At 46.3% G+C, this 24,999-nt stretch overlaps 1 protein-coding gene across 1 annotated transcript in view; it reads left to right on the top strand.

Moving 5' to 3' along the window:
• LOC119452473 (sodium- and chloride-dependent glycine transporter 2) overlaps nucleotides 1-24,999 on the top strand; it is a 143,076-nt gene that overhangs the window by 1,113 nt on the left and 116,964 nt on the right. The window lies entirely within an intron of this gene.

Here is a 24,999-nt window from a genome sequence, read left to right as displayed (position 1 = left end):
ATTGTGTCGATATGGTCACTTAGTTTCCTATAGATAATCATATCTTTCTGGAATGCTGACACGGTTGCAAGTTAGGTATACCACATGAGCACAAGAAATACCCCGTGAGCACTTTCTGTGTTGTGGCACGACACATATGCACCTTCTGGGAAACAAAACTGAAACTGTCATTACAATGAATGCTATCACAGTAAATAATTGAAGGCGCTCTATAACATAAGTATTTTTTCTAGAGTTTCGAGGTTCAGGTAAGATTGAGTAAGAAATGCCCCCCCCCCCCCATGTCAGCATGCTTCACTTTCATTTCTTTTTCAGAAAATCGTACCTATTTGTAATTTGTTGGGAGGTGAAATGCTTCAAAAATATGTTTAAGACAGCGATTCTCTGGAAACATTGTATGGAAATAACAAGACAGCATACCTATGTTGACATTTTCAATTTCTCTGGTGTTTTTCCAACCTTTCCCTGGCTGTTTTCATGGAAATTCCGTGGCAGTCTATGACACCCGCATTTTAGGGGCAATAAAATATTGTGGTTTAATGCTTGCCAAATTACTGCCAGTACATAATTATAATTATAACGAATAACACGTCAGTCACGTGAAATGTACTATTAGATTCAGCTGAATTGAAGCACTTGTTTAATAAAGCAGACAAGGCCTTGGCCAAGTTCGTAATTCATGGCAACACGAGCACAGCACAAAGAATCCTCAAACTCTCCTCAAACCAATGGCTTCAGTTTCAAACGTGTAAAGGGTGCTTCCCCGAACCACTAATTTAGTGTTTTCCAATTCTTTCGGTTAAGTTGTGAAGCTGCGATTGACTGGGCTTATCGCGAGTTTCGTGCTCTGAAAACTTTTGCGGTTATGTATATTTATACTGGTTGCCAGGAGCCCCATAAATACTCCTACTTTTTACTTACGAAAACGGCAGCACACGCTGCTGATGCATGACCCGCAAACACGGCCTTTCCTCTGAGTACGCTAGCATTTATTCAACTGTACGTCTCTTTTAGACAATTCGTCACTCTAGCATAATTTCGAGGTATATACATAAGGCGCTTTAGATGAGTTTTATTAGACAGGCAGCGCAGCGTTTATGGCCGCCGATCGAGCGCCACAAAACGAGACCTGCCTACAGTACGCCGCTTAACACACATAATCCGCGCTTATTTCTGCTCAGTATCCCCGTTAAACATGGTGTATTTCCTTTTTCACGGACATTGACAATGACGGTAAAATGAACAAGCGCGAGCGATCGCTTGCCGTTAAACATTCCATATTTAAAGTAGAATTGAGAACCCGAGCGCGTTTACAAACCAAACGACAAATCGACAGTACGCCCGAGTCGCCTACATTACATGCAGCCGCTTCGCGCTACGAAATACGCTCACCTAGTCATGAGCTAGTGACGGAAAACATCTTCGTTAAAACTTACCGTTCAGTGCAGTTGACGTGTGATGCCACAAAGTCGAGACGAATACACAGACACAAAGGTGCAGGCAGCTCACCAGCAGCAACAAGCGTTGACTTGCCTGGCGCAGCCGTTGAGAATTCGAATCGACGCGGAGAGATGGCGCGCCGCCGTTGCTGCCGCTGCGCATGCGCAAACGCTGAAGCCGCCGACGGCGTACGTGCTCCGAGAAACCCGAGCGCCCCTTTGCCCTTTTCTTTTTTTTTTCTTTTTTTTTTCTTTTTTTATGGTCGCGCTCTCTCTCTCGCTCTCTCTCTCTCTCTGCGTTCCATGCGCGCGAAACCGGTTGCTTTCACCTTTCAGTTCTTTCCATGGAAGAAGGAAATGCCTTGGCGCGCTGTATTACGAACGCTGTGGGCTATCGCATGCAGCAAGAGCGCACACTTGGATGAACGCAGTGTTTGTAAAAACCGTTAGCACGCAAGTCAGGCGCTAGCATTATGGCCAACGACGATGAGTAATGCAGTGCATTTCTAGCATAGCTTCCAACGTACTGCCTAATAAGATACCTGCGCACATGTTAGTGCACATTTGTCTGTTCCAGTGATATGTCAAAGCAATCAATACACTAATGACGCACGCATATGCTCGGCCGCACAGGCATATAGTGCCTGGAAAGGACTGGGTGGGCTCAGAGTATCTGGCGCACATTGTAAGTGAACGAGAAGCTTTAATGAATTTATAGCGCGGGATATCAGTCTGCGAAAAACCATGCGATATTAGTGATGCAGCCTAGATATGGAGAGAACCTAAAGAGTATCTGAGAATCAGACGACACATAAGGCGCACACCTCATGCGCGACATCGGTTCATCGCACACTAGCAAATTCTGCGTTGTCAGCTATACACATTACAAGTCTCTGTGCTGTTAGCTTGATGCCTGTTTGTAATCCGCTTCTTGCTAAAACTGGCATTCATAACATCTATTTATATGATTAGATCGGCAGTTTGTTTTCTTTATTTTACTGCCGCAAACGTAATGCTATGAAAAACAACTGTAAAGACTGTCTTGGGATTGCCGAGAGCGACTACGGAGGTCATATAATGTGGTGAACAAATGCGGAAGTATATACACCATACCTATAGTAAACTCTACAAAAAGGCTTTAAAGAAATGTCAGCAGTATATACAATCCCAGTGGCTTATATCAAACGTTGCTCCGTATTATCCGCCTGTACCTCCACTTGGTTACAGCGTACACGGGTTGGGCCGAGTTTAACGACTTTGTATATAGACGGCAAGTAAATCTGAATCAATAAGACGTTTACAATATCGGCTGTCCTTTAGTTCATCTCACAGCTTACTGCAATCGGTATACGGTCTGTTCGCTCGAGTTAACATGATCTTTGTTGATGTCCCACCCTATAGCATTCATCGGGAGGGATATAGGAAACCATTAAAGAATATTTCAATCACATAGAAGTATATATTCCGCCTCCATGTGGTTCGCAAGGAAAAATTATCGTCGGGGATGCATTCCCGACTAACTAGGGTGCCGGGCCCAGAGGTTACATGTTAAAAACCAGTGCAATACTGGATGAAACTCAGCGAGCAGCCTCTTAAACACCTAATTATCTGGTAAAATAATAATTAAGAACTGCGTAATTCAATGACAGAGATACCATGGTGACCTTTACTGCTTTTCTCTGTAGACATTCTATAAACTGGCAATCGGCTAAAGAAATAGCAAACAGAAAAACTTTTGCGTATAAACGGTGTATATAGACCGCTAATATAGACAAAAACACAATTTAACGACTTTTGTCAAGACTAAATTTATAGACGGGGAATAGATAAAAGAAGTAGACACCTTATCAACTTTCACCTATAGAAAATCTGTACACCAGGCGTATACAAAAATAATCAACACCTTATCGACTGTCGCCTATAGACAGTCCTTAAACACAGAATCAACAAGAATAATAGACACGGTATCGACTTTGGTCTATACGTAGTCTATAGAGCGGAAGATCACAATAAGAAACAAACAAATTATCGACTTCTTTCTGTAGACCAACTATAGAATGGAAGTAGACAAAAAGAAATAAGAATCTTATAATTTTTGTCTATAGACAATTAATGGACAAGACTAAATAGAGACCGTATCGAATTTTTTTCTATAGGTTGTCTATAGAGAGGAAGTAGACAAACATAAACAAACATCTTATCGACTTTTTTTTCTGTAGACAGACTATAGAATGGGAGTAGACAAAAAGAAACAAAAATCTTAATAACCTTTGTCTATAGACAGTCTATAGACAATGAATAGACAAGAATAAATAGAGACTGTATCAACTTTTTTCTAAAGATAGTCTATAGATAGGAAGTAGACAAAAATAAACAGACAACTTATCAACTTTTTTCTGTAGACCGACTATAGAATGGGAGTAGACAAAAAGAAATAAAAATCTTACTAACTTTTGTCTATAGACAGTCTACAGACAATGGATGTACAAAACTAAAGAGACTGTATCGACTTTTTTCTATACATAGTCTATAGAGAGGAAGTAGACAAGAAGAAACAAACACCTTATCGACTTTTTTCTATAGACTGTCTATAGAAAGTGAGTATACAAAAAGAAATAAAAATCTTATCAATTTTTGTCTATAGACAATCTATAGACATTGAATGGGCAAGAATAAAGAAAGACTGTATCAACTTTTTTCTATAGATAGTCTATAGAGAGGAAGTAGACAAGAAGAAACAAACATCTTATCGACTTTTTTCTATAGACTGTCTATAGAATGTGAGTAGACAAAAAGAAATAGAAATCTTATCAATTTTTGTCTATAGACACTCTATAGACATTGAATGGGCAAGAATAAATAAAGACTGTATCAACTTTTTTCTATAGATAGTCTATAGAGAGGAAGTAGACAAGAAGAAACAAACATCTTATCGACTTTTTTCTATAGACTGTCTATAGAATGTGAGTAGACAAAAATAAATAAAAATCATATCAACTTTTGTCTATAGACAGTCTATAGATTATTTATCAACAAAAGAACAAATCTATAAAAAGGCAAAGTTGTCTACAAGTAGTCTATAGACATTCTACTGACAGTCTAAACTCATTTTTGTAAGGGTAGCTAGCCGTGGGGTCGTGTATTTAAGGATCTTCTTTCGTCTCTTTCAATGGTGACAATCATCACTCCTAAAAACGTTTGCACCCTTAGGGGCTTATCTTGTCTCACAACAGTATTCATCATCTATCGTGCCCGCATTTCCTTTCTTTAACGCTGCGTCCTCAATACTTCCATGCCACGAATGGCATGCGCGTTGTAAGCATAACATACCAAGCTCGACATGAGAGTAGCGAGCGCAAATGTTTCAAAAAAGGAAACGCAACCAAGGCAGATAACGATTGTTGTTGTGAGACAAGATAAGCCCCGAAGGGTTCGAGCGTTTTCTTGCGATAGCAATTACATTGACTCCAGGCGCATTTCTGCCGTCGCCGTGGACGTGGACGTCGCCTTGAGTTTCCGTATAAAGTCCAAGGGCGATAAAATCGTCGCCACGCGCCGTATGTTGTATGTGCGAGTGAAAGCGTTCGAGGGTGAGCCAGCGATCGCGGCTCAATCTCGCGCTCGCAAGGGGAAGGCAGCGCGCCGTCTTCCAGTCGCGCGCAATGCTCCGGGATATGGTAGGAGGGGGGGGGGGGGGGGGGGTCGTTCCGCTCCGGGCGGCCCGAACAGCCGCGCGCGCCCGCCGGGGCCGCAAGGCTGCGGGGGCATAGTAGGGAGGGGCGGGGCGCGTTCTACACCACCTGCGCCCGCCCGGCCCACTGTATCTTGAAAGCCTTCTGCGACGGGGACGGAGTCCGTCACGCGCTGTGCTTTCGCGGCTTAGTTTGCGTTGATGCGAGAGGCAGCACGAAGGTCAATTCGCTCGCTGCTGCTGCAGCACTTCCTCACTACAGCGTTTTGACAACGAGTTTCAGCGGTATTCGAGTGAGATGATGTTCATGCTTGGTTGTGCGTGCGTGACACCATGCTTCTATAATTTATTTAGGAAGCCTGTGTTTACAAGTTTATACGGCCGATAAAACTACTAGCTTTACTTCGTATAGCTTTCCACTAATTTGCTATCCCAATGGATGCTTCGCCTTTCGGGCGAAACTGCGACTTCTTTAATAATAATAATAATAATAATAATAATAATAATAATAATAATAATAATAATAATAATAATCTTTATTTTGGCAGCAAACATTCAAAAAACACAAAATTACAACAGAGACACCTTCCTACCAGAGTCAACGAGGCAAAAGGCGACTATTTGGCGCCTTCCGAGGCCTCGTTTCTCAGACGTACGAGTGAGTGTTGTCCAATAGGATTTCGCGTACTGTGCTTCTTTGATTCGTCAGTGTGTCGACAAGTCATCTCAACATGCCGCTTGGCTCGAAGAACGCCTTCCTACAAGGTGGGGTTCAAACTATGGACTTTTCAGTTATGAGCTAAATGTTCAAACTAATAAACAACGGCTGCTCTACATAAGTGTTGATATAGCGGAATCATGGTAATCAGCTCAACGTACATACGACGAGGCATTATGTGGTCGGGACACTTCATTGCAATGAATTATCCACCACCAAAGCCGAGAAAGATTGCCACAAGAGCCATAAGAAAGATTGCAAATCACATTAACGTCGCAAATCGCATTCAAAGGATTGATGTACCGCAATTTTTTAATGGTGTTCACCTCGTGTGCATGTTCTGCCAACGTCAACATCGTGTCGGTGCTGGTTACTGAAAGCCATTATATTTTCCGCATATCATCATGGATAAATACAAAAGAAACATCTAGTTAAAAGACACCTAACGCACCAAAAGACATTGCTGATTTTATTATTATTAGAAATTGCCAATTTTAGTATGCTCAAAACAAAGCCATACATTCCCATGCAACAATGGCAGTAAAGACTGAGAAGAAAAAGAGAAGACGAAACAGAATCTACATCACAGCCCCTTTGAAGGAGTAAACAGTAGCTTAGATAAGAAAGAAGTAAAATCCTACTGAGCTGCTTGGCGGTCGCCGAGGAAGCACCCCTGTCGGCAGAGTGGCGCATTATCGGTTGCGTTCTAATCATATCACGCTCAACCGATGACGTAGGCGACGAGCCCTCCGGCGTGAGGATGTCGATGGTGGGATTCGGGTCGATAGAAACCCGCTTGCCTTTGCTGACTGGCACCACTGTCACCATCGTTCCTTCCAGCAGTGGTTCGCTGGCCACTGCTGGCGAGGCGTGCAACTCCTGCCGGTCCTGCGCATTCAAGGATAACGCGCAATTACTTAATCAACATAGCCGTTCTCGCAACCTAGGCAATTTCCGTATTCGCTTCCTCCAACAATAAGAAGCATTGAGCTCGAACTGTATTTAGCAACAGTGGGCGAACAAGGGATGTTTCAGCCCTAGAGAAGTTAATGTTTCAACAAAGAGACTTGCTTTCGTGAGAACGCTGTCGCATGCAAGTTTTGTTGTAGAAACACTGGCTTCAAGTCTCGTTCTCACGTTCGTTCCTTCTGTTGTTTATTCACTATTGTTGAATTATTGTCCTACGACCACGTTGTCCTGTTCCAGTAATGAGCGAAATCACAAAGGCTGTAAGGTTGCCAGCATTGTGCAGCGAAAGGAAATTTACACAGTGGCGTATACTTAAGAAGTGCTGTTGAGCTCGTGTTGAAGCAATGTCGCATTATGCGACGCATCCTTGGCGAGAGAGAAAGCTTGAGGACGAACCATCACTGAAAACACCTATGATGAATGCTTCGTGGGAACAAATGCAAGACGTACTATCGCGTTCAGTATGAGCTTAAACGCGCGATCCACAACCTGGGTGCTGTCGCTGTTCGGGCTGGTCGCGCTAATGTGCGGCGCTTTTAAGAAAGACTGGAGAGAATTTTCTCATTTCAGCAATGAGCATACCCCAGCGCTTTCCGTCATCTGCTTCCCAGATCTAAGCCTGCCGAACAAGTATTCACAATGCAGTTCACGTTGTTAAAAAACTCCTGGCATAAGCATGTTGTTGGAAGGTCTATTGGTGCCTCGAAATGACTTTGTCCCCAATCCTGTCAGACCTTATACCGTTGACGTAGATGCCCTGGGGGCATATTTGTGCATCAGTCGGTCGTACCTTCTCTTTGGACGTATCCTCAGTGGCTGTGGCCCACTCGTCAGGAGGCTGCAGGTCAACTTTTAGCGGGCCAATGTTTGACTTCTCGCTGGTTAACTCATCTGCAGATGGTCGCTTTGCTGGCGCTTGAGCGTCCACAGATGCAGGGATATTCTTCGAGGAGTCTGCGAAGTGTTCAAACCCGTGCGTAATCATTCAGCGATGCATTTTCACTGAAACTGTTACCATTTATCACACGAATAAATTTATTCGCTATAATAAATGCCCCATAACGGCGCGGTTCTCAAGGGACACTATGTTAAATGTTTGCCCTTGTCTTACTCTTCACTGCAACTGGTTCTCTCCAAGACTCCACAATTTCAGCAAGTAGAATTTCGTACAATTACAATCAGAATAACCCGTTGTGGCGGCTCAGAGGTTATGGCGCTATCCTGTTAAAACACAAGATCCTTAGTTTATTTTCCGACTAATGACCGCATTCCGATAAATACGTAATGCAAAAACACTTCTTCATTTGCACTTTATGACACGGAACAGAACACGAGGGTGTCTAAATTCGGCGCTTCCTCAATAGCGTTTCTGATAGCCTCGACGGTGCCTTGTGACGCCACAAAAAAAAAATGTCTCTAAATCGTCATATGCAACAATCTCAGCGCATTGTGCTGTGCTTAAAATTGAACATTTTGTTTTAAACCGAGCCTTAATATTTGAAGCAATGCAATAAAGTGCGGAAAGTGTCGAGCTCTTGCATCTGCAAACTGTTTGCGAAGCAAAAGAAACAAAAGGGACATATTTCATGCACACATTACGGTGAACGCCGTACTCAGCTAAATAAGAAAACTACAATAAAGCCAACTAAGCCATCGTTGAAACATTTTCCGCTCATTTCAAACAGCAGATGAGTTTTCTAGACAACTTTTTAAGAAATTTAAATCAATAAAAGGCGTGTACATCTTTGGTTGCCTTAAGCTAGCGATAATTAGGATAACGCGTAGTACCTTTGAGTCATAACATTATAAAATGCTGTGTTTCGCTACAAGTTCCGCTAGGCGAAATAAAATCTACCACGGAGCAACTGTGCTTAAGAACCAGAAACCTCAACAAGCGAAATTGCACTGCCACGTTTCCTGAGCCTTTAAAGACAAACTGCAACAAAATTTTGGGTGATCTTTTTTAAAAAGCCTAGGTAGATAATTTAAGTATACAGCGGCCTTGGAACAAAATTTTACGTTTCGAATACCAGTAGATGCGTCAAGGAAGTTCCCTAAAAAGAGGCGTTTTTGTTACCGAAAACTGCAACAAAATTTTGGGTGATCTTTTTTAAAATGCCTAGGTAGATAATTTAAGTATACAGCGGCCTTGGAACAAAATTTTACGTTTCGAATGCCAGTAGATGCGTCAAGGAAGATCCCTAAAAAGAGGCGTTTTTGTTACCGAAAACTGCTACAAAATTTTGGGTGATCTTTTTTAAAAAGCCTAGGTAGATAATTTAAGTATACAGCGGCCTAGGAACAAAATTTTACGTTTCGAATACCAGTAGATGCGTCAAGGAAGTTCCCTAAAAAGAGGCGTTTTTGTTACCGAAAATGAAGAATGCTGCCGTTACCAAACGACGGAGGTGTCGGATAAACCAAGATGTTCATAGCCAGCGCAACTCCAGGGCATGACCTTCGAGATTGCGCGAAGCCCCCGGCACGTTGAAAATCTCTGAGGCTACGTGCTAGGACATCTCTCATGTTGGTTTCCCACCAGGTGCAAGCATCACCTAAGGCTGCTATTTAAAAGCTGCTGACACCGAAATCATAAATAATTACTAGCCCAGTAGCTTTGCCGAATCACGTCTAGAATATATGCTATTCTTATATAACCAATTTAGCAAGTGTGAAATTTTGTTGCAATTGGCCTCTAACTTGCGTTGTCTTATCGGCAATCAAGTAATCACACTGCCGAGAATGCATTTATCCACAACCATTTTCCAGAGGGTCAATGTGAGAAGCTAGACGGCTGCAGCAGAAAACAATGGTATAGTAACTTACAAAATGAAACTTAACTTACACAAGGACATGAATTTGGTTTTCTCGTACGTATTATCTCTCGTGGGAACGATATATGACATTGATGTCAGAGCTCCGGTTGATGCTAATTTTAATGCAACACAAATCCACTTATTTATAAATACAGCGACACTGTACAATACAAGGTTAATCACACTGCTTTGTTCTTTAGCATGACTTCTGGGGCATCGGTCCGAGCATACAACGTAACATGGCCGCATGAGCGGCTAGCACCCACTGCGACACCCGTGTACATTCACGCATTGCATGCACGTGTAGAGTTATTGATACTCTCATTTTCCATCTATTCCCACTCATGAACAAGAATTTCATCCGGATCTGGAAGGAAACCACTTGGTCCAGTCGGCTCTATCTGACTAGTACACCAGGTTTAAAGGTGGTGGGATGAAATTAGAAAACTTCTAGGCATGAGATGATGCACAATAATCGTAGATCGCTGGGAGACGCCTTCGTCTCGCAGTGGACGAAAATAGGTTGATGATGATGAAAGTCCAAAACCAACTGTGTGGCTACAAGATACGGCGCAGTGTAGGGCTCCGGATTAATTTTCACCTGCTGGTTTTCTTTAATGCGCTCCTAAATCCAAGTAGGCTACCGTTCTTGCATTTCACCTGCATCGAAATGCGGCCGCAGCAACTTGGAACCATCATCATGATCAGTTTATTTCCACACATGGGGACAGAACGTTGGTGAAATTCACCTCACAACCTTGACCTCAGCATCAGAACGTCACATTCACAGCAGCTGGAAAGCTCTACTTTCGGCAAAGACTATATTCATTCACAGATATTCGTACCTGGGACGTCTGGGCGCACGGCAGCTTCAAGCGATGCGGGCGGAGCTTGCGAAGACCCGTGGTTCACCGCAGGCGTGGTCTGCGATATCTGCGAGGTGTCCTCCTTTGCCTGATAGCCGACACTGGACTTAAGTATCCCTCTGGTCAGGACCAGACTTGTCTGAGACACCCGCTTCTGTGGTCGTTCCTTGGACCATGGAGCCTTGTGCCGGGTGGTGGGCGTTATGTCCTCGACTCGCGATCCTGGCTGCCCGAAGCTTTCCTCTCGTGCTTGGCTCGCATGATCTGTCGCCTCTGCGCCTGGAGTCTGAACCGTGAGTGTACGGGGACTCTCGGGCGAGTGGGGCTGGTTCCCTTCATTTGAGCTTCCCTGCATCTTGCCTGTGCTTCATTCAGACATAATAGAATAATACCTGTTCTTCAACCGAATCGATGTAAACTGGGGGATACCAGAGTTCCTTGAAGCTTACCGAATCCACGGTTTGATTGAAAAGCTCTGCCTGGTAGTAGCCTGCTCCCTCGTTCTTTTCTTCTTCTTTGCCTTCTCCCATTTGATTATGATGATGATGATCTCCTTATAACCTGGCACGTACCCAGTGTAGGGGATTGGCGTTTATGCGCAATACTTCTTTTGTTTATACTTTTTTCCTGTGTGCAATATTTATTTTAGAGTGAAGAACAATGACAACACTACACATGCTTGTGTTGTGTCCCCGTCTTCCTGTAAATTCATTTTCATGCGAAGGATATTCGCCTAATACTGCTACGTGCTGTTATAAGGAGATGATGTTGACACTTCGGTGTAGTGGGACGCACCCATATGTGGCTTCTGGCTGATCTCAGAACGACGACGTGCCTTGTTTGAAGTCTGCTGGCTTAGTGGCCCGTGCTGGTCGTTCGATTCTTGCGTTCCTGCGTTTGATCGCCGTGATAGCATCTCCTGCTTTGGGGACTTGGGTCAAGTATCGGGTGGTATTTTCTTTGTTCACCTTCCTCTTTTACGTTACTCTTTCTATTTACGTTTGAAAACTTCTTATGTTTTTTTGAGTTAGTCAGCCTTGCTTGATGTCTGTCTCATCACCTGGCCTCGGGGCTTCCGCTCCTGGGGAGCTACCGCTTGAGTTTTTTCTCCGCAGTGGAACCGGCAACGTTCCCGTGGCCATGGTGCCTACCGACGGGGGTATAATCAACATGAAGAACCCCAAGACGATTCAGGTGGAATTGCAGAAGGCGTCAACCCACTTCCGACAAATCACAGAGGTCCGCCAGTTCGGCAGGGGAGGTATATTATGTTGCTCGACAGACCACAACTGTGCCAAGGAACTGCTAAATTGCTCAACATTTCGCTTCACATCCGGTGAGATGTTTCGTCCCACCGCATCTTGCATGCTCTAGAATCATTGTACGAGGTGTAGACGTCAGTTTAACCCCGGAAGATATTTTAGAGATGTTTTGGTGGCTGCTGTTATCTCCGTGTACCGGTGTAGCCAAGTGATTGACAATAGGAAAACTCCAACTGAGTCAGTAATAATCACATGTGCTGGGACATTGTGTCCGACAGAAATCAAAGTCTGGCCCCTAATATACAAGGTTGAAGCTCTGGCTCCACGCATTCTACAATGCGCCAACTGTTGGCGATTCGGTCACAACGTGAGGGGCTGCAGATCTGCGCAACGTTGCCGTAATTGCGGTGACAACCAAAATTTTAGTGATTGCTCGTCCGAAGAAGAGAAATGTTGTCTCTTTAGTGGTGATCACCCCGCTAACTACTCCAATTGCCCTGTGAGAACACAGGAACTTCAAATTATAGAAGTAATCGAAAGGAGACGTTGCTCACGCCGTGATGCTGTTGCTGAGGTCCAGGGAAGATCTCAGGGATATGCAGGAGTGACAGCCCGCCAACAAATGGTTGCAAACTGAACCCTTTCCGATACTATTGCTATAGCTGTCGAAAAAGCACTGTCAAAAGCTATGGAACGACTAACATCATACCTGTCGGAGACTCTAGCTCATGTGATGCCATCTCAAATGATTCAGCTTTTCAGTTCTGTAGCGAATTCTAACACTAGCTTACAGACTCCTCCACATCCCCTTACATCAAACGCTGGGCAGCTAATAGATCCCTCTCCAGTCATTGCAGAAAACGTCGAAATACAAGGCAATCGACTTCAACTCAGCAGACCGACAAAGGATGCTTCTCTGGATCAGTGTCGGAAAACAACCAGGATGTTCTATCCTCAATCAAAACCCACTAAACACAGTAAAGACAGTCTTTCGAAGGGGGATCTTTTAAAAGACAGTATTTTAGAGTAGGTGATTTCTAAAGTAGGTAATAATTCGTCATAAGTGTTTTAAAGGTATTATAGTGTAACTGCCGTCCCATTATTTCTGCAGCTACAGATTTAATATATTTTTGTTCACAATTTTCTCCCGACATTATTCTTTTGCAGGAGACTTGGCTCTCAAATGGCCAAGATCCAGTCTCCGAATAACTGGAGTGATTATAAGTTTGCGGCTGCCACATTCAAGAGAACTGTATCGAATGCCAAAGACGAATATGATAAAAAACATCATGAATTCCTCTCTAAGCCTAACAACAAAAAAGCACTGTTCAGATTACTTCCGTATGGAAAGTTCATACCGACATCAGCGAATACTACATCGATAATTCTTTCACCACGCGAGATATCTGCTTCATTAGAATTCATAGGAAAGGGATTAGCTCAACGCTTAACATCACGTTTGCCGAATCGACAATTAAGACCTCCCATCGCGGATTACTTTGTGGAAGTCACAGTGTCGAAACTTTCCAATATCCTTAGATCTTTGCCTGCCTCAGCCCCAGGTCCTGATGGCATTTCCGATGCCATGCGAAAAATTTTGTTTGCAAAGCCTCCTGAGGAAATTCTGAACACAGTAAATTATTCTCTAAAAAATGCTTGGATTGCTTAAGAATGGAGGACAGCCAAAATAATTCCGCTACTTAAAAAACAAGGAGCTGGCTACAATCTTGACAATATTCGACCTATTTCTCTTACCTCAAATATGGTAAAACTTATTGAAAGAGTTCTGTATGATCGCATGCTGGATCATATATCTAAAAATTCGTTACTGAGCCCAAGCAAAAATAGGTTTCCGACCTGGTCTCTCCATTTGGCGTGCGCATGTAGATTTGGAAAGCCGTATTCAACTTGCTCGGAATAGAAAAGAATGGAGTGCTTTAGTGACTGTTGACGTGGCGAAAGCTTATGACAGTGTCAAGTACCCACTACTACTGGACAGACTACAGTCCTACAATTTTCCGAAATATATAACATGGATTTTTGCATTTCTAAGAAACAGAAAATTTTATTAAAGGAAAACTGAGACATCCACCCAAATGTAGCAATTTGCTACAATGGAAACCCAACCGGGTTCCTCGAAAGAAAGCCTCGCAGTTGAAGATAGTTAAGCGGATTTCCGCTGAACTATTACGTCATACACTTGCCTTTGCTTCGAGTTGTCGAGAAATTCGACTTCGCCCTGCCATCTGCTAGCCGCCTGGTTAGCTCAGATGGTAGAGCGGCTGCCCCGGAAAGGCGGTCGTCCCGGGTTCGAGTCCCGGACCAGGACGAATTTTTCCTCAACTGCGAGGCTTTCTTTCGAGGAACCCGGTTGGGTTTTCATTGTAGCAAATTGCTACATTTGGGTGGATGTCTCAGTTTTCCTTTAATTACTTATCTCCACCTAGCGGATTTCGGCTGAACTATTACGTCAGAAAATTTTATTGTTTTCAAAACGGATTTTCTTCAACAAAGTTCGATCAGACAAGCGGGGCGCCCCAGGGGGCTGTTCTGTCTCCTGTACTATTTAACCTTTTGATGAGTTCAATTCCACTGCGCCGGGAAGTAAATCTCTATGTCTATGCAGACGACATCGAATTTTTAGCGACAGCAAGAGACATAAATTCCCTTTACATGTCCTTGCAAACGTACCTATGTATTCTAGAGAAGTGGCTTCACACCCTTCACCATTCACTAAACGTAAACAAAAGTGCAGTCCTTGTCTTTCCGCTTTCCGGGCCGATACATTTATCATTAGTATATGATCAGAGCACAATTGCACAAATATAGAGTCTCTTAAGTGCCTGGGTATCACATATGGTGAAAAACTTAGCTGGCGTTCTCACATAGAAAATATTGCAACGAAAGGGACACGAGCTGTAGGTTTATTACGTAGAATCAGTAACCAGCGTTCTGGTATGCGAAGTGACACATTAATTATGATCTACCGTATGTATGTACGACCGATTATAGAATTTGGATGTGTTTTGTTTTCCGGAGGTGCTAAATATAAAATAAGACCACTTCTTCTTTTAGAAAGAGAAGCTCTTCGATTATGTTGAGGTCTGCCTAAATTCGTTGCTAATAACGTGTTATACCAGGAAGCACGGTTACCTTCTCTTCACACGAGATTCCGCATGCTTACCGTTCAAACCTACTTAAGGGCTTATGAATCTCCTCTTAGACGTACAGTATATTTATTAGTGAACCAAATTTATTTTTCGAGTACACGTGGCCCCGGTTAAATACCCCGCAGGTTGTATTTGTGCAGGCACAATTAGCACCTTTAAATGTTCGCATTAGGGAAATCATTCCGTTTGATAGGTCCACATTGTCCCTTAAAAGAGAATTTGCGGATATTTTCCCCAATAACGCAAAACTACTGCCACCAACATATTTGAATGCCCTTTTGCAAGACTATTTGGCCCATTTCCCAATAAATGTAATAGCGACTGATGATTCCTCGTGTGAAGAGAAGGCAGGCGTGGGAATTTACTCACCATCCCTCGATTGGTCTTTTTCACTTCGCCTGCCAGATTACACATCAGATTTTCAGGCCGAACTTCTGGCAATAGTTCTTGCATTGCGAAAGTTACCGCTAAATGTCACAAAAGTTGTTATCGTCACAGATTCCCTTTCTGTATGCCGCGCGCTTAACGCGTCTATAAATTCGGCAGCCTTGAACACGTTTTACACATTAGCTCCACCCCACTTAAGGTTATTTCATTTAGTATTGGTACCAGGCCACCGAGACATCCAACTTAATGAAATAGCTGATTCTTTAGCACGAGCTTCTTTAAAAGGTCCGGCAATATCTGTGCTGCCGGCAACTGCGCATATCATGGCAGCCAGATATAGACAGTTTTCTTTGAGCGTAGACAAGAAAAGCCTCGCGTTAGCAAAATCTACAGATTTTATACATCTAAATTACTCTTAGAACCGACAGTGGTGTCCTAACCGGCCAATTCGAAGTAACATTTACAAGTCTGCGTTGCCGTATTCCACAACTAAATTTTTACTTGCACAGATGAGGTCTGGCGGCATCCCCATTATGCTACCTCTGCAATGAACCAGAATCCATCGATCACTTTTTATTATCATGTCGGCGCTTTTCTAATCATCGACAACGATGTTTGAAAATCCCACTTCGCAATCTAGGACTGCCTTTAAGCAGTCCAGTTATACTCTCACTTGAAGCCACGGTGTTAGGATATGGCCACGGGAATGTTTGCCGAGCAATTTATAATTTTCTTTGTGACACAAAAGATTGCCTTATTAATATTTTGCCATCTTTCCATGATTCATTTGTTTATTCTTCAATAAATTATAGATTTAGCAAATTCAAAAAGTAATGTCACAAAATCACAATTATTTATTGTTAATATTATTATTCAAAATTTACGTCTATCCTTTACCGTATTTAATTATTAAATTCATATTATTACTCCTATCTAGGTAAGGCAGACCGACTTGGTATAGACTACTTAATTCTTTTATTATCGGTTCGTTTCACATCTTCAATTATTTATTTATTTTCCTTTAATTTTTATTACTTATTTATTTGTAAACTAATTTATTTTAAATTTCAATCATAATACCACCCGGTTCGTGGCCTATTCGCCACAGTGGGTTGTGCCATTGATTGAGGCATCATCATCATCATCATTCCATGCCGGCCAGTGCTTGCTTTCCCCTTATAAATACGCCTTGTAAATAGATTCCCTACTGCGCTTCCACGTAACAATACTACGCGATCTAGCTCGAAACCCCACGTTTTGCGTTTTTTTTTCTTTTGTTTGCCCTTTTCGACCCAAGGCAAATCTTCATGTAATTATTATTTTGTAATTGCTCCCGCTTCACTCTGCTTCCTGCCTATTTATTTCTCAGCAATAAAAAATGGAGGACGCTTCAACTTCGCCTTTAATAGTGCAACGCGAGAGCATTCAAAGATCCCTGGCTGCTTATCAGGCTTCCCGGCAACTGCAGCTTCCCGTTTCTCCAACTTCGCCTCCGCATGCCGCTGCCGTAGGGAGCCTACATGCAACGCTCTTGTAGGCTGCCGCGGGCGCCAATACAGTCACTCTAGGCCGCCGAGGAGGCGAGCGCCATCTGGATGGTATTTTTGCAAGGAGGGAACCGCGGTGCGCCGCTGTATGAGTGGATAGAAATGCTGGAAAAGGGGCTTGTCTGAGTTTTCGCGTAAGAGAATTATGTTTTCCCGTATATTCAAATTACAATTTGGCGCTCACGTCTGCAGGTTGTGGTTACGCCATACTTTACGATTTTTCTCCGGCCTCACCAAATTACCTCGCCAAATTACCTCACCAAATTGCCTCACCAAATTACCTCGACAGTTGGGCTATTATTATATGTAATGTGGCACGTAAAAGGATACTACGGTGTATTTTTCTCATACCAGCGCATGTAATGGAGGATCGCCATTTGGTTCGAAAATAATGACGATTCACTTTCTGCTGCTGTTACCCCGGTCCGTGGTTATCTGGATTTGTTGTATTCTAGTTAATATAAGATTCGGTAATTCACACGCATTACATAACTGCCGTGTTTTACGGTTGTGTAAAAAGATCACGGTATTTTTACAGGCAATGTTTACATGCACTTGGTGCTTCTCGTCGGCCTTTATTGGACTGTGAAAGAAACGTTATGCCACGTGCGCCATTATTCGTTCAATATGTTCACTATTACTGGCACATGTAAACAATAGCCACATCCGTCACTACCTCACGTCGTTTCACGCTGTCCTGTCCTGTTGGCAAATGTGACGCGATGAAGTCTTGGACGCGCAATGGTCCAAGGGCGCTATAACGTAAAGCTAGTCCAAACTTGTTTTATTCAAATCTCCTGACGTCAAATTTACGTAACCACCGACGCAAGCATCAGGCGGTGACCCGCAGCGTTGTCTGAACAACCCAATCAAACACTCTCCTCGTTTATAGGAGGTCACCTTTGTTCGCTTTCAAAACGAATAACATTGCCCGCACTGAGAGGTGTTTGTTATCTAATTTGCTGACAAGAGGCGAGGAGCATGCTCTAGTGGAGAGGGTTTCGATGGGGCCGATCCAGCACAGTGAAAATAGATAACCGCATGAAGAGGGTGGTGCCGGTTTCTCCGATTGGTCCTCTTCGCCTTACTTAGCTTGTGGTGGCTGGTCGAAAATCGGGGCTGCGTGCAACGGAAGGTTAAGAATGCCGCTAAAACGGATCCTCAGCAAGGAAGAGTTGGCAGAGCGATGTCGTATCCATGCCGAAAGGGCTCGATAACGTTTTACTGCCACGCAAAAAGGTTTATCATGCGCAAATAAATACATGTTTACCGGCAGGTGCGAGTAGTGAGGGCCTGAGCGATCGGCGGGCAGCCATCCTCTACTCCTTTCGGAACGGGGCAGTCTGTGGCGATTCAGAAAAATTTTCGGTTTTGTTCGGCCTAGTAATGCATTTCTTTCGCGTACACGTCACTTTGACGCGGTGAGTTTTCGCGGTTTTGTGGGGTCGCGTGACAGACAGGCGAAGTGGGCGCAGCGCGAAAACATTGGACCAATACCCGAGGGATAATGATGAAAAGGCGTAGAATAAGAAATAATTATTTTTCTTTTGTGAGGTTTAATCATGCATAATCAGTGTGTACACGTTATATCCCATGGGGCGCTATAGCGGTTTTCGTGACCTCGCGTAGCCGGACAGGCGAAGTTGAGAGGGGCCCGGAAATGTTTTGACCAATCGTGGTGGGCTGAATAGAAACGTTTGGAATAGCTTTACGTTATAGCGCCCCAAGTTCCCTGCATCGAGAGACACGCATTCGTCCTCGCCTTGTAGGGGACTCTGTTTTTTACGGAAACTGTGCAAGCATGAACACGATGCATTCCAAGCGAGAATAGCTGTAACCTCGACTAGAACTATATGGCCGTTGTTTGGCAATAATTTATTTCACCCAGCTCAGTAGTGTTACCATCCAACGCTCACGAACGGCTGGGTATTTCGATTACGTAGGCGAAGCACATCTCGATTCACACATAAAGCGCGAAGCGAAGAATTTAAGCAGATTCTTCACATTATCTCAGTATAGAAGTATTTGAAGGCTACTCTTAACAATTGAATATAATGTCGCCTGAATTATTCATTGACTATGGTAAAACTGTCAAAACCTCGCGCAACTTGCTCCTAAATACAAATATTGACACGTATACATGTTTATCTTTCACCGGTGGCCGCTTTCCACCGGCTAACAAGTGTTAAACGTTATCGCTCGGCGCAGGACGCGCCTGCATCGGAAGCTTCTCGAACGTTATCGATGCTTCTATCCTTCGTCTGTGGTCACGTATGAGCGACGCGAATTGTCTCGAACTTTCTGGAAGACACGCGGGCATCAAGGATTAATCTGGAACCTTCGATGACTCAGCTATAAAAGCCGACGCGTTTCGCCGCTGATCAGATTTCGACGACCGCCGGCTGTGTTCGCCGCTTTCGTTGTGCTGCGAGTGTAGCTTGCTTTTGTGGGCACAGGTTCGCCCAATAAAGAATTAGTTTCGTCATACACAGTTTTACGACTGTTTCCTTCAGCGTCCCTACTACGTGACATCTGGTGGAGGTGCTTCTGTGTCCATGCAGCGGACGCCCCCGAAAAGCCGTGATCCAAGCCCGAACCCCGAAGAGAGTACCAACGTTGTCCCGGAGCATCGAGCTAGCCTCAGGCTACAAAACCAACCCCCGGATTACGGACTTCTTCCCGAGAAGACCAAGAGGACAAAAGTCACGACCTCGGCAGCAGCTACCATGACAGCCCCTGCGCCAACATCTGCAATCGTGATGCAACAATCCAGGGAGCCGCCGACTTTCCGCGGTTCGCCATGTGAAGACCCAGAAAGCTGGCTGGAGGCATACGACCGGGTCGCTACGTTCAACAAGTGGGACTGCGACGACAAGCTGCGCTATGTTTACTTCTCGCTTGAAGACGGCGCCAGAACCTGGTTCGAGAATAGGGGGCCTGCACTAACAACCTGGGACCCCTTCCGAGCCGCATTCCTGGACACCTTCACGAGCGTCGTCCGTAAAGAAAGAGCTGCAGCCTTGCTGGAAAACCGTGTACAGCTCCCGAATGAGAGCATCGGTATGTACACTGAAGAAATGACTCGATTATTCCGGCACGCCGACCCCGCTATGGCAGAAGACTAGAAAGTTCGCATGCTCATGCGGGGAGTTAAGCAGGAGCTATTCGCCGGACTTGTGCGGAATCCACCAACGACAGTCCAAGACTTTCTCTCGGAGGCTACGACGATCGAGAAAGCACTGGACATGCGCAACCGGCAATACAATCGCCGTTCGACGCCACAGTACGCCGAAGTCCAAGGACTCTCCCACGACCTCCGAGACACCATCAGGGCGATAGTACGCGAAGAGCTGCAGAAGCTGCTACCGCCGTCGCAGCCTCAAGTTGCTTCCATCGCCGATATCGTGCGGGAGGAAATCCAGCAATCGCTAGGACTTCCCGAATCGCCGCAACCGAAGACGGAAGCGATTACCTACGCCGCCGTCGCCCGTCGTCAAGGCCCCCCTCCACGCTCACGCCAGGGCCCCGTAACGCCGCAGTTCCGTCGTCCACCGCCGCCGCCGCCAGCACGCCCGCCCGTCGCCAAGCGCAGCTACCAAAGGAAGACGGACATTTGGTGCGCCCCCGACCACCACTCGCTCTGCTATCACAGCGGGGAAGCTGGCCATGTCTACAGCCGATGCCCATACCGGGAGATGGGCCTACGAGGGTTCGCCGTCAACGTGCCACGTCCACAGCTTGGCGAGCGACCACGTGACATCGCCGACTACCTTGCCGGAGTCCAGTGGCAACCACGACGACCCTCACGCTCGCCGTCACCGGGCCGCTACATCTCGCCGCATCGCCGTCAGTACACCGGTCCCACCCAGGGCCGATCTCCGAGCCCTTACCCGGGAAACTAAAGGCAGCAACCGATGGAGGTGCGGTTGCTGTACGACGCAATGCCGAAGATCCTCCGCCGACGACGACGACGATTCGCGAATCATCACGACGAGATATCAGCACGCCGCCTAGCAACAGCCTTGACAACACATCGCCGCCGAACGAAGACCTTCCGACGCGACGTAGCAGCAGCAGAGCAAGCCGACGCAGCCGTGATCCGACGCCACGAATTAACCGCAACGCCAGACGCCGGTCTACCGATCTAGGCGTGCTCATCGATGGTCATAACGTCACCGCTCTCGTCGACACTGGCGCCGACTATTCAGTTTTCAGTGGCGCGTTCGCCGCCAAGTTAAAGAACGTGAAGACGGCCTGGCCCGATATACGGACAGCGGGATGCCACCTAATAACGCCGGCTGGAATCTCCACAGCGCGAGTCACGGTAAACAACCGCACTTACCCGGCGAGCTTCGTAATCCTGCAGCACTGCTCCAGGGACGTCATCCTAGGCACATGGACTTTCTAAACCAACATGGTGCAGTCATCGACTTAAGGTCCAAGTCGATAACGCTTTCAACGCACAAAGCGATACCGCCGGATACAAGCATCAGTTACCATGCCTTCAATGTGCTTGAAGAACAAGTCACCGTTCCGCCTCGCTCAAGCGTAATGATTTCCGTCGGTACCGAAGTGTCCGCAGACATGGAGGGCGTCATCGAGGGCGATCATCACTTACTGCTCGATCGTGAAATTTGCGTCGCTAGAGGCATAGCTGAACTACGTGAAGGGAAAGCAAGAGTGATGCTCACGAACTTCAGCGACGAATACAAGCACATTAACAAAGGCACAACGGTCGCCTACATCGACGAAATAGTACAAGTCGGCAGTGCTTTTGCCTTCACGGATTCTAGTGCACCTGCAACAAAGACTGTAGTACTTGAACCAACTTTCGACGTCAATCAGAACCTTCCTTGGCATAAGAAAGAACAGCTAAAAGCTCTGCTCCTGCAATACAAGGACTGCTTCTCGTCGTCGTCAAAAGTTCGACAAACCCCGGTCGCCAAGCACCGCATCATAACCGACGAATATGTCTGCCCACTCCGTCAGAGCCCGTACCGAGTTTCGGCGCGCGAACGCGAGGCCATAAGGCAACAAGTCGACGAAATGCTACGCGACGACATCGTCCAGCCGTCCAAGAGTCCGTGGGCGTCCCCCGTGGTGTTAGTGAAGAAGAAAGATGGAAGCCTACGTTTCTGCGTTGATTATCGTCGCCTCAACAAAATCACGAAGAAGGACGTATACCCTCTCCCACGGATTGACGACGCCTTGGATCGACTCTACAACGCAAAGTATTTTTCGTCGATGGACCTCAAAACCGGCTACTGGCAAATCGAAGTTGACGAGAGGGACCGGGAGAAGACTGCCTTTATGACACCAGACGGACTGTTCGAGTTCAAGGTCATGCCGTTTGGTCTTTGCTCGGCACCTGCGACTTTCCAACGCGTCATGGATACAGTACTGGCAGGCTTGAAGTGGCAGACTTGCCTCGTCTATTTGGACGACGTCGTTGTGTTTGCCTCAAGCTTCGAAGAACACCTGCGGCGCCTTGAAACAGTTCTTCAAGCAATCAAAACCTCCGGACTCACGTTAAAGCCCGAAAAGTGCCGTTTCGCATATGAGGAGCTCTTGTTTATGGGCCACGTCATCAACAAGTCTGGAGTGCGCCCCGACCTTCAGAAAACTGCGGCCATCTCCAACTTTCTTCCGCCCGCTGACAAGAAGGCAGTGCGTAGATTTCTTGGACTGTGCGCCTATTACAGGCGCTTCGTCAAGAATTTTTCACGGATCGCTGAGCCACTGACGTATCTCACGAAGGCCGACGTCGAGTTCAAGTGGGAGACGCCGCAAGTCGAAGCATTCCAAGAATTGAAGCGACACCTGCAATCGCCGCCAATACTTGCGCATTTCGACGAAAACGCCGATACCGAAGTCCACACCGACGCAAGCAGCGTAGGACTCGGCGCCGTGCTTGTGCAGAGGACTGACGGACTAGAAATGGTTGTAAGTTACGCTAGCCGGTCGCTATCGAAGGCGGAAGCAAATTATTCCACAACAGAAAAGGAGTGCCTCGCCATCATCTGGGCTACATCAAAGTTTCGCCCCTACCTCTATGGCAAGCCCTTTAAAGTTGTGAGTGACCACCACGCCTTGTGTTGGCTAGCTAACTTGAAGGATCCTTCCGGTCGCCTCGCACGCTGGAGCCTGAGACTTCAAGCATTCGACATCACCGTCGTTTACAAGTCCGGGCGAAAGCACTCTGACGCCGATTGTTTGTCTCGCACCCCCGTCGAACCGCCGCCACAAGACGACCAGGATGACGACACTTTCTTGGGACCCATCAGTGCCGACGAATTCGCCGAACAACAGCGAGCCGACCCGGAACTAAGGAGCCTTGTAGACTACCTGGAAGGCAAGACCGTCATTGTGCCGAAGGTGTTCAGGCGAGGATTGGCGTCGTTTTTCGTGCAAAACGACATTCTCCTAAAGAAGAACTTCTCGCCTCTCCGAGCCAACTACCTCCTCGTGGTGCCCTCAGCATTGCGTCCAGAGGTTCTGCAAGCTCTCCATGACGACCCAACTGCTCGGACATATCGGTTTTTCACGCACTCTCGCGAGGATACAAGAAAAATACTACTGGCCTCGCCTCTCTGCCGACGTCGCCCATTACGTAAGGACATGCCGAGACTGTCAGCGCCGCAAAACTCCGCCGACAAAGCCAGCCGGACTTCTACAGCCAATCGAGCCACCTCGCCGACCGTTCCAGCAGATCGGGATGGACTTACTGGGGCCTTTTCCGACGTCGACGTCCGAGAATAAATGGATCGTCGTCGCTACGGACTACCTCACCCGCTACGCCGAAACAAAAGCCGTGCCCAAAGGCAGTGCCACCGAGGTAGCCCGATTCTTCGTTGAGAAGATCCTCCTGCGTCACGGTGCCCCAGAAGTCCTCATCACCGACAGAGGCACGGCCTTTACGGCAGAACTAACTCAAGCCATCCTGCGGTACAGCCAGACAAGCCATGGCCGCACCACCGCCTACCACCCGCAGACGAATGGCCTCACCGAGCGCCTAAATAAGACCATCGCCGACATGCTGGCAATGTACGTCGACGTCGAACACTAGACGTGGGATGTCATCCTTCCGTACGTGACCTTCGCATACAACACGGCCGTGCAAGAAACGACGCACATGGCGCCGTTCAACCTGGTCTACGGAAGGAACCCGGCAACGACGCTTGACGCCATGCTACCGGACGTCGCTGACGAAGAAAATCTCGACGTTGCCACTTATTTGCAGCGTGCCGAAGAAGGTCGACAGCTCGCCCGCCTGCGCATCAAGAACCAGCAGAGGACCGACAGCCGACACTACAATCTTCGACGACGCTACGTCGAGTACCAGCCCGGTGACCGTGTTTGGGTCTAGACTCCGATACGCCGACGAGGACTTAGCGAGAAACTGTTGCGTCGCTATTTCGGACCATATAAGATAATCCGACGAATTGGCGCACTGGACTATGAGGTCGTGCCAGACGGCATTTCGCAATCACAGCGGCGCCGGACACGACCTGAAGTCGTCCATGTGGTGCGTCTTAAGCCTTTCTACGCCCGCTGACGACGTTAGGTACTTTGTTACTTTGTTAATGCTTTTTTGTTTATTACGCATGGTTTTGTTTTCGCTTTCGTGTTTGTAGCATCGGGACGATGCTTTTTTAAGGGGAGGGTATTGACACGTATACATGTTTATCTTTCACCGGTGGCCGCTTTCCACCGGCTAACAAGTGTTAAACGTTATCGCTCGGCGCAGGACGCGCCTGCATCGGAAGCTTCTCGAACGTTATCGATGCTTCTATCCTTCGTCTGTGGTCACGTATGAGCGACGCGAATTGTCTCGAACTTTCTGGAAGACACGCGGGCATCAAGGATTAATCTGGAACCTTCGATGACTCAGCTATAAAAGCCGACGCGTTTCGCCGCTGATCAGATTTCGACGATCGCCGGCTGTGTTCGCCGCTTCCGTTGTGCTGCGAGTGTAGCTTGCTTTTGTGGGCACAGGTTCGCCCAATAAAGAATTAGTTTCGTCATACACAGTTTTACGACTGTTTCCTTCAGCGTCCCTACTACGTGACAATATTCTCCATGCTCCACACTCAGCACTACAGCTCCTCCACCCCCCCCCCCCCCCGCGCCCGCA

Source organism: Dermacentor silvarum, chromosome 5 (genome assembly GCF_013339745.2).
Source record: "Dermacentor silvarum isolate Dsil-2018 chromosome 5, BIME_Dsil_1.4, whole genome shotgun sequence".
Lineage (NCBI taxonomy): Eukaryota > Metazoa > Arthropoda > Arachnida > Ixodida > Ixodidae > Dermacentor > Dermacentor silvarum.
This window is presented reverse-complemented; position numbering and strand designations above follow the sequence as displayed.